The 11,477-nt window shown below is 35.8% G+C and overlaps 1 long non-coding RNA gene across 7 annotated transcripts; it reads left to right on the forward strand.

The window, feature by feature from the left end:
• The first annotated feature begins 1,359 nt into the window (after positions 1-1,359).
• LOC113285674 lies at positions 1,360-5,130 on the forward strand. 7 transcript variants are annotated; one of them, XR_003328861.1, is made up of 7 exons: positions 1,360-1,648; positions 1,730-1,779; positions 2,423-2,490; positions 3,854-3,929; positions 4,032-4,106; positions 4,522-4,604; positions 4,720-5,130. It is a non-coding gene; the product is annotated as an uncharacterized LOC113285674 (long non-coding RNA). The 7 variants fall into 7 exon arrangements; XR_003328857.1 differs by having other exon boundaries at positions 1,730-1,766; positions 1,848-2,490; XR_003328858.1 differs by having other exon boundaries at positions 1,744-1,960.
• Positions 5,131-11,477: the final 6,347 nt, after the last annotated feature.

Genomic DNA, 11,477 nt, shown 5'->3' on the forward strand with positions numbered 1-11,477 from the left:
TTTTATGCTAAACCAAAACCGATTCAACATATTGTGACTTTTTCACATACTGTTTCTATTAGAACCCCTCATAATCCTTTGATCAAGCCTACCTACTATGACTAGAACTTAATCCCGCTAAATCAAAAAGTCACCCAAACCACGAGGGTTCACCATATGAGATCGAATATTAAGGTAGTAAAACCGAAATCAAACATCCCATAAACATACATAACAATAAGATAAAAGAAATTAAGCACAAGCTATGTAAATCGAAAACTATCACAAGAAAAATTACTAATCAAATAATTTTATTTATAATAGTTTTATTCATAATATACCAATACAATCAATGAAAGAAATCAAAAAATTAATGTCTATTATTCCTTGCAACCTAGTCCTTCATGTCCGAGCTGAATGAAGGTGGATTACTACTATTCAGCTTTTGAATTTCTTTAAGTAGAAATCCTTGTTTCTTGACCAGAATCGCTTGCAGATGAGAAATTTTCGTGAAGGATTCTGCACGAGCATGTAATTCTGTCTTTGATTGAACACAAAAATGTGTCAATGCCTCAATACACTGATCTTTATTCAGAGTATTCTCTCTTTCCTTCTTGCTAAGCCAATCTCCCTTACTGATGTTACCCTTAAAGTCAAGAGATAATCCATACTTAGTTTTAAGATGATCTTTCTGATCTTGCATCTTCTCCAGAGAAACCATTTGATCCAGACCCATAGTTCGGACAAGGAATGATCAAAATAGGAGAAGAGACTTTTTGTATTTTTCATACTTCCGAAAATATAATATTCCTAAAGATACGAATATATTAAATATCTTCAAATAATGGATATTATTTCCATAATCTACACAAAAGTTCCTTGATTTTTCTTCTTCCTCACTCAAAATTGGCACATGAGATGAGGAAAGAATTCTAATACCGATCAAGTGGCATTAGTATGAAATTTTCTCTCATTATGGAATTTTGAACAACCAGAGTGTTCTTGATCTAGTATAGTATGAAAAGATCTCTTTCTATTACCCCGAACTAACGAAGTATCACTACACCAAATATGGGATTTAGCAACTCAGATTTGCAACAGCTTTGAAGCTTTTGCGAATTTTCAGTTGCTCATTTCAGTTGCAAAAATTCGCAACAGCTGAGAACAGTTACGAAACTCGGAACTGTTTGACTTTGTTGCGAATCACAATAAAATTCAGTTGTACGCGTGCGACTTGTGTATGTGCTGCCCACACTTTCAAGCTGACTCGGTTTCATCCCATTCAGATACTTGGAGTCAGCTTCAAAACTGACTCGGTCTTTATTGTTATCGAGAACATCTTTTCTTATCTTCTCCTGTACCTTTCATTCTCTTCTCCGTTCCTCTCTCGTTCTCATCTGTAAATCTTTGCTCATTTCATTCTCTTCTACCTTCTTCTATCGTTCTCTCTACTACAAGCCTCATCGTTATCAACATCATAAACCCCCAAATCCTTTTCCTTCTTTCTTTTCGAAACCCTAGAAATCTCTTTATGATTTCCCTAAACTTAAATCTCCACTGAAAACCCTAGATTTGGTCATGACCAAATTGAAAGCTTCATCTTCTTCACGTTTGAATGATTTTGATTCTACTTTATCTTCTTCGTTATGGATTCCACGAATCAACATCAGTAAGTATCGTTAGGGTTTTCAAAGTTAATTTTTCCATGTTTCTCTTTTTGATTTCAAGGTAGAAATTAATTTCTTTTCAGTTCCTTTTCAACAGGATCTCAGCATCATCCGTAGGATGTAAGATATTTTGGTATAATCTTATAATACTACTTCTTATTCAAATCTTGATGATTCCTCATATTTCTGTGGTTATTGCAGCTTGTTTTAATAGTTTCATTTTGATCATAAAGTCGTGTATTCAACGATGAATTATCAATTTTGTATGTTCCCTGGATGGCCTCATGGCCTCAACTATCAATTTTGATTGCAAGGTAGAAATTAATATCTTCTGTCATTCTTTTACTGGACTTCCAGATTCTTACGACAGCGTTTCTTATAAGCTTGGGTTAAGGAGATTTTAAACTCAGGGTTATGGTTTCACCTTGGGCTCATTTGTGTTCGTCGTAATCGACTTGTTGAGCATGTCTGAAGAGAACTACTAGTTTGTTATTGTAGTGTAATTTATGGTACACATGCATTTTATGGTGTTCATATTATCTGGTTTAGAGTTCAAGTAGGTAAAGACGATGATTATTGTGATGGACAACAATTCAAATGGTTTATTTTTCTTATTTTATTGCTATTTTTACTTTGATTTGGTGATCATATCCTATTCAAATGGTACCTTACATATGTTCATTATTGGTATATGTTTCTGTTCAGTAAGTATTCATAGACTCTTTAACTCCTCAACTCACCTAATTACTTACTCACATGTTTATCTTCTCTTACAGACAATATCAATCTCATATCCTAAGACTAAATGCATTCGATCGTCATAAGAAGTTCTAGAAGAATTATGGTGAGAATAAACTCTTTTTTTTCCTTCTGATTATGAATTTTTGTCTTAGTTGCATTCTCGGTTAAATCGTTTTTGTGATTGTAGTATTTGAAGTTTGTTGCAATATCAGAAATTATCTGTGCAAATATTGCGTGAGAGAAATCCACTTGAGCAGAATTTTTTGCCATGTTGTAAACAAAATCTTAATATCAGGTAGAGGTTTATGAACAATATTATGTCCAGAAATTTCACATGAGGGGTTGAGATACTAAACATGAGGCAGCATGAGAATTGCATTACATGGTGCTTCCCAGAAAGCACTGCCCATGGTGCTTCCCTAAGCAAATTTTTAGTTTGTCTCTTAGTTCTTTGGTTACCCTCTACCAGTAAGTATGCGTTCCTTTATGTCTTCAAGAGCTTTTACTTCAGTGCTAGAGAATTGAATTGCGTTAGTCTACCTAGTAAAAAATGGAGACTGAGAAAGCATGAAGATAATGAGATTTTTATTTGCTGGATCTCAGTTTCCTAAAGCAAAAGGATGGTGAACAATCTCCTTCATCCAAGAAGGAAGGGGGCTACACACATCCTTACATTCATATTTGTGCTTCGATTATAATAAGATTACATTAATAAAGATTCATAGGTTGAACTCTATTTAGTTTTTTCATGTGACCACGGATTTCCACTTTCTCTTGATCTCTATTTTACCTCAAGTATGAGTAAACTATGAACAGTAACCGGATTAATGATGAGATTACTCTCAACAAGGAAATTTGAATTTTAGTTACAGTTCCAGGTCTAGGTTTCCAAATATGTGCTCGTCATTTGCAACTTTGCTATTATTGTATTGATAGGTGCCTTATCACAAATTTGTGTTTGAAAAGAAATTAGAACAGACAAGTGCCAAGTAGTACAGTTGGTGCCTGGTGGTGTAAACTGTGAATAACAGTTTGGTCAGGGTTCAATCCTTGATAGGATCAGAGTTTGTTGACCTCTTAAATTCTTTACTGGTCCCTCAGAAAAGAAAATTGACCTAAAATTTTGATTCATTGTTAGTGAACTAGATAGACGAGTATCATATTTCAAACAGATATTGGAAAAAATCTCGTAAAAAAAAATATTGACCTAAAATCTCAGTATCATATTTTAATTATCTGCTATGCCTTATAAACTTGCCAATCTCGTAAAAAAATATGTTATATTCTACTTTTTTCCTCGTATGCGTAACCACACTGAAGCAAATTATATGATTCTATGAGATAAGTTTTTGTGGTCTAATTACTGGCACCTACATGTTCTGTTCCTTATAAAATTTTAAATACCTTCTTATTAAGTCCCTGATGATTTTATGTTTAGATACAATTGTTGTGTTGTTCTTTTGCAGTTGATTTTTACGGTACTGGAAGAAAAGTAGACTGTCCTTCTAAAACTAATCAAGATACTTTTGGAGAAGGTTACAGGTTCGATTATCTTGTCACTTATTTGTAATAGTACTTGTTCATTGGTTGAAAAACATAAATTTTGTCATGATTTGTTGTTTCAATTGTATCATGTCTTCTTAGAGATGAAGTGGACATGACTGTGCTGAGGAGGAGGAAACTAATGCCATCTAGAATCTAAGACAAACTAAATAATGAGTACGTCCTTCCTGACTGTCTATGAATTGCATAACCTGATTTTAGGGCCGAGGTATGTATTGGGTTATGTTGACCTAATCGTGGAAGAGATTTCTTATTGCATCTTTTAAGAATTGTTGATCGCTATGAGTCCTGAAATGTTTTTTTAAAATGGTAGTTATTAATGTGCATGTGATGATCTGTCCTGGTTCAGTTGAATTATCTATAATTTTTATCTGTTATGTATGAGCTGACTAATATGTATGAGCTGACCTCCATCTGATATCTCTGAGTCACCTATGAGCTGAGTAAGCTTAACTTTTTTATTGGTCAAGTTCAACAGAATTTCACATATAGGGTTCCGTAGTAAAGCTGCTGGCTATTTTTATATTTGGCTTTAACAACCATAAGCTTAACTTTTTTATTGGTTTTGCAGGCTGATATCTGGGAATGGATCATCATAAGGTGAATATTTTCCCGCAGTCGTGGTTAAAAAGATGGGCATGAGAATATGATGAGGTATACAACTGGTAGCCCCATAAATTTAATTATGTGCATATGATCAGTATACAACTGGCCCTACACCTAGTTTTTCACGCTCCATAAATTTAGGTTTGATCTCTACTTTGAACAGGCAAAACGAAGGGAAGATGAAATAAATAACCTTGAGGTATTTCACGAGGCCGGAATGAAAAGGTTGGAGGTAGTTGCATCTGCGAAAGATCTCAGATGAGGTGCACCTCTTGTAGGAAAATGAGGAATATCTGAAGAGATAGAGGTTCTCCATACCCAGGTGGATAGGAACCTTGAAGTGACTAGATTTTCCATGGAACTTCTTCGTTTGAAAGAAGAAGTTAGAAGGCATGTGTTTCTTTCTTCATCTCAATCTGAGTTTATACTCTTTGCACTAAAAATTATGCTACTCTTTGTCATGTGATGCTAGACTTTGTACTCAACATTCATATGATTTTTGTGGTATGCTTCATGATTTTGTGTATATGGAGTTTTTCATGGTATATCATAGTGAATCAACTCTAAGAACACTTTATTGATACTTTTGTTGGATTAATTTGTTTTACGATTAAACAGGGAAACTTGATTTTGTTACAGGGAATTTAATTTCTGACTTGGTTCAGTCAAAACCACTATTTCTTTGGTGTTGCGAAATTTCGCAATTGCTGTAAGCTGTTGCGGAATTTCAGTTTCGTAACAGAGATAAACTGTTGCTACCTCCTAGTTTCGTAGGAGATTGAAAAAGTTGCGAAATTTTGACGTTGCAACAGTAGTAAACTGTTGCGTCAGAAAATTCGCAACGGCTTTGAAGCTATTGCGAAATATTGCAACATTGAATTTCTTAACAGAGTTAAACTGTTGCGATCCCGTTTTATAACTGCCAATTACCGTTTTGAAACACTAAATTTGGTGTAGTGTATCTTGGGATATACTGAAATTGCACACGCAACTTTTAGTAATACTATTAAGACAGTTTTTGCATCTCGTCTTATTTCTCCCTTTAACATTAGATGATCTAATAACATCGGAAGACATGTCCATTCTTAAAATGGGTAAATCACTAATGGTGGAGGAAGGAATAAGATTGACAACTAATGCAACATCATCTGTTTCCTCATCTTCATAATCGTATGACTCAGAGGGCTCACCTAGAAATACAACCAATGTCTTGCTTCCAGTGTATTTTTTAAGATTGGGGCAGTCTTTAGCAATATGACCAAACCCTTTACACTTGAAACACTGCGGATGATATTCATCATCTGCTTCCTGATCCCTTTTGACAAGAACCGGATCATGCGGTCGAGAAGATCGATAAGTATCCTTAACGAATCTCTTGTTTCTTTTCTTGAAGAGATATCGAAACTGTCTAGTAATTAATGATAATGATTGTTTAATTTCATCATCAGAATTTTCAGCAATCAGTTCATTTGAATCATCCAACTGTCTATTCTTCTCTATTTGAGCATTTGGAATTTTTGCTTTAAAAGCGATTCCTTTACTTTGAATAGACTGTGATTCATGATCAAAGATATTTAACTTACCAACGAGTGTGCTTCATGTGAGAGTTGAAAGATCATTTGCTTTTATGATTGCGTGTTTCTTAGAATCGTATCTAGATGGCAATGATCTGAGAATCTTGCATACTATATCTTTTTCAGAAATAGTCTTTCCTAACGAGAAAGAAGCATTAATTATCTCAGAGAGCTTAATGTGAAACTCCTAAAAATTGTCCTTGTCATCCATTCGAAGGTTTTCCCACTTGGAAGTGAGGGTTTGAATTCTAGCTTCTTTCTTTGATGAGTTTCCTTCGAATACGATCTGAATATTATCCCAAGCTTCTTTCGAAGTTTGACATGTAGATACATGATGTTGAAATTCAAGGCTTACAGCATGAATAATAGCATTCAAACCATCTGAATTCTGCTTTGCAAGTGCCTTTTCTTCGTTCAAAAACTCTGCTAAACGTTTGAGTTCAGTTTTTGAATTTTCTCTCTTTGGAAGAGTATAACCATCGACGACTAATAACCAAGTATTAAAGTCTCGTGATTGAAGAAAAGATCTCATAGCAGATTTCCACCATAGATAGTTTGTTTCGTCAAATCTTGGCGGTACGTTAATTGAAGTCGATTCATGAGAACTCGAGTTCATTCTTATAGGTTGGATCGCACCAAACACATATTTTTAGATCTTTTCGTGTTTTCCTGCTCTGATACCAATTGAAAAGGCGAGGGTACCAAAATATACCTCAAGCTAAAACTTTTCCTACCTATAAGTCCTTTCTCCGATAGAGATTGTCTATGGACTGAGACGAGACAATACAACTAAGCGGTTCACACTTCGTGTGATCGTCTATGGATACGAGATCAAGACAATACAACAACGAAGTATGTTTACTTGATATAAAGGTCCGGACTTAACCAAACACAATAGGATTGTGATAGACGCATTTATGTGTCTATTTTGTCCTCAATGTTCAGTATTGTTAGTGCCGATTATGTAATAATTATGGTGTTTTATGTGTTTATAGGTATTTTTAAGAAATAAACTTTGGTGGAAATTTCGGCTCGAAAAGTTGATTTTGGCACCCAGAGGACGCGTGTTATTCGGACTCCTAAGTTTGGATAAGGGGCAGCTCATTTTGTTAAGGGGTAACCCAATTACTATTGACACCCAGCTGTTGGATAAGGGATATCCTCTTCTCCAATGTTTGAAATGGTTTTTGGAGGGAAAATGGAGCAATAAACTGGCAGAGTTTAGATTCACGAATTGGACGTAATTTCATGAGACTCAATGGCTGGTTTTTGTTGCGTAGGCTTAATTCAGCATGACAGGGGTGTTATGGGCTTTGGACTCAGCTAAAATTGGATGGATAATCAAGAAAACAGGGAACATGAGAATACCCGAGCACGAAGATATCTGGTTTGATTCCTAGGAATATTCGGTGAGACTTTTTCGTTCCAATCAGTCAATACCACTGTGTTACGTTGAAACAGGGATGGTAAATCTTGCGGAATCAAGAAAACAGGCATGTAACGTATCTTTTGGACTAAACAGAGCATGAGATATTCTCGATATTCTGTTGAACGAGTTTGTGAAGATTACGTGTTTGGAGTGTGTAGATATTCCCCTTTTACGAGCTTAACTCAATTATAGGCGAGCTTATGGCATGTTTGGAGTGTGCAGATGACAGGAAGACACGTGATGGAGGTGCAAATGGAAAGATATTCCCGTAACTGCATAGAGAATAATTATCTTCACTGTCCAGTTACCGGAGATCTTTTGGAGTTATGAGGAGTAATCCTTGGTCCTGTAGAGTATATATAGGGTTCTGGGGAATCACAGAGGGATATGGAGAGTGAGGGGTGAAGTGCTGGTTCGTAGAAGAAGTTGCAGACGAGTTCTGCACTTTCAGGAGAAGAAGAAGAGGAAGAACACAAAACAACATATTTAGACAGTCGCAGAAACCGTTGCCTATACATTCAAATATTTAGCATGTGGTTTACCCATGCTATAATACCCAGATTGATTTTTTTTTTCCCACCAAAGATTTTTTTTTTCCAATTGTGGGAACGTATAAGTTTCAGATGTGTCAATTATTAAGTTTTGAGACTAAACCTAATTACTTTAGGAGATTAGGGTCGACATATTTGTTTAAGGAAGACCACCATTCTTATTGTGGTCAGCTGTGTAAGTCAAATCTGATTGACTTAGAGGATCCTCAATTATTCAGGTTATTATTATGTGCTTCTAAGTTTTTATTTGAGTTTTTCCAGACTCTAGAACCTGAACATTCGGATCTAACTTATGAGGAAACGCAACCCATGGAAATATTTTATCTAGACCCAGTTATAGAACCTGAACCTGAACCACAGCTTGATGTAGTTGTCTTAAACAGGAAACTAGACAAGGGTGTGCTCTATTTGTTAATTTTCTTGGCATGTTGCAGATTCCATTTACTTGAGATAGCTCTATTTGGTTTTGATGACCCACATATATTCTAGCTATTATTTTATAAGGTGACTAATCCTTTCTTGGTATGGCTGAAGACGTTAAACTTAGCACTTCTTGGGAGGTAACCCAATCTCATGCAACACGGTAATATCTTTCCTTAACTCTTTTGCTTCAAATGGTAACAGTTTCTCCTTGTTCATGCTTTTAATTTTATCTTTAGAACATTGAGGACAATGTTAGATTTAAGTTTGGGGGTATGGGAGAAACTTTTTAGTTGCAATAAATAAACTCCAGAGCCTAGAAATTTATGTTTATTAAGGATGGCACTAACCAATTTAAATGGATGGAAGCATCTTGGTTGTGGGAGTTGAGGAACCAATCTGAGTTGAATGGAAACATCTAAATAAAGTCTAATCATAAAAGCACAGAGCTCAGGTGTTAGGGAAAAAATACATGGTAGTTTCGCCATATCTCGTTGAATCCTTTTCACTTCTGTTTTTATTTTATTTTAAACATGTTTCTAAGTGATTTGGTGGGGCACACGATTTAAGTTGTTACCACTGCTAGGGTGAAATAAAGTGATTGAGATACAAAAAAAAAGAAGAGAAATTGAGACCATACCAACCAGAATAAATTCAATAAAGTCGACCACTGGTGCCCTTGTATATGTCAGTTGTGTTGACCTAGAGTTAGGATTATCACCCGCTGGTCCCCTTGTATATTCCAGATGTGTTGATATTATCCAGACCGGTATCTCAGTCCATTAGGATAGGTTCATCCTAGTAGCGGCCTTCAGACAGATATGGTAAACACCGTTTACCTTAGTCAACATCAAAACCATCTACGTTTTTCTCTACATACATCTTCTTAATCTATCCATGTGATTGGTTGACTCCGGTTATGATGTCCAGGAACTATCTGAGTAGAGATCTGTCACTTATATATGAATTTTAGTATGTTTGAGTGCAAACTCGTGTACAGTAATTGGAATTTCGCATCAGGGTACTTCCTAATGTAGTCAATGAGAGTATACCAACCAAGGAGATTCTTTAGTGCCTTCCAAGGTTCTGCGTAGATAGCTAGGGTCTGGAGTAAAGGTTTTGTGGGTACACCTCTGGTAAACCCTCTCGAGACTATATCTCGGTCTCTAAGGCCACCTAGTGAGTTAAGATTTTATTTTCTAGATTAGAATTGCTCGAGGACTAGCAAATAATAAGTTTGGGGGTATTTGATAGACGCAATTATGTGTCTATTTTGTCCTCAATGTTCAGTATTGTTAGTGTTCGATTATGTATTAATTATGGTGTTTTATGTGTTTATAGGTATTTTTAAGAAATAAACTTTGGTGGAAATTTCGGCTCGAAAAGTTGATTTTGGCACCCGGAAGACGCGTGTTATTCGGACTCCTCAATTTGGATAAAAGGCAGCTCATTTTTTAAGGGGTAACCCATTTACTATCGACACCCAGCTGCTGGATAAGGGCTATCCTCTTCTTCAATGTTTGAAATGGTTTTTGGCGGGAAAATGAAGCACTAAACTGGCAGAGTTTAGATTCACGAATTGGACGTGATTTCATGAGACTCAATGGATGATTTTTAATGCGTAGGCTTAATTCAGCTAGACAGGGATGTTATGGGCTTTGGAATCAGCTAAAATTGGATGGATAATCAAGAAAACAGGGAACACGAGAATACCCGACCACGAAGATATATGGTTTGATTCCCAGGAATATTCGGTGAGACTTTTTCGTTCCAATTAGTCAATACCACTATGTTACGTTGAAACATGGATGGTAAATCTTGCGGAATCAAGAAAACAGGCATGTAACGTATCTTTTGGAGTAAACAGAGAACGAGATATTCTCGAGATTCTTTTGAACGAGTTTGTGAAGATTACGTGTTTGGAGTGTGTAGATATTCCCTTTTCACGAGATTCACTCAATTATAGGCGATCTTATGGCATGATTGGAGTGTGCAGATGGCAGGAAGTCGCGTGATGGAGGTAAAAATGGAAAGATATTCCCGTAACTGCATGGAGAATAATTCTCTTCACTGTCGAGTTACCGGAGATCTTTTTGAGTTATGAGGAGTAATTCTTGGTCCTGTAGAATATACATAGGGTTCTGGGGAATCACATATGGATATGGAGAGTGAGGGGTGAAGTGCTGGTTCGTAGAAGAAGTTACAGACGGGTTCTGCACTTTCAGGCGAAGAAGAAGAGGAAGAACACAAAACAGCATATTTAGACAGTCACAAAAACCGTTGCCTATACATTCAAATCCAATAACTTTGTAACAATTTTTGTAACAATTATTTCGAGTTCGCAACAGCCTGTTGGTGTTTCTCTGTAATACTAAGTTCCGTAACAGTTATATCTGTTACAAACGCACTGATTTATACTCTTTCCTCTTGCAAACACCTTTTTGAGCAATGAAATCAACTTTTGAGTGTATTTCCAAAATGAGGAGTTGAACCCAACATTGGGACAACGGGCGAAGATGGATTTCACCATTGGGGTAACTTAATTAATTGTTTATTTACTATTTGCATTGATTTTTAATGAATTATGATTTCTATTAACTACTCGTGACTTTGTTTGATGGAGCATGCTTAGTTCTAGGTAATTTTGATGCGCGATGCTTATGACCTACGTGTAATATATTATGAAATCTACTTTGGAAAATAATAGAGTTGATATTTCCTTTGTTTTGAGATATAAATGTCTACAATTAATTTTTGAACCCCATGAACATGAAAAACAGTGGAATCCTGAGGCTCCTGTCACCATATTTGTATATATTTTCCTTATTTTCCTTATTTTCTTTTAAATTCTTAAAACAAATTCTCAACAAGTCTGAGTGAACGACAACCTTTTACCACTATATGAAATTCGATCAATTTTTGGGGCCGCCAACGCGGACTTGTGTAT

The sequence above is a fragment of the Papaver somniferum genome, chromosome 6, assembly GCF_003573695.1.
Source record: "Papaver somniferum cultivar HN1 chromosome 6, ASM357369v1, whole genome shotgun sequence".
In the NCBI taxonomy this organism is placed as follows: Eukaryota; Viridiplantae; Streptophyta; class Magnoliopsida; order Ranunculales; family Papaveraceae; genus Papaver; species Papaver somniferum.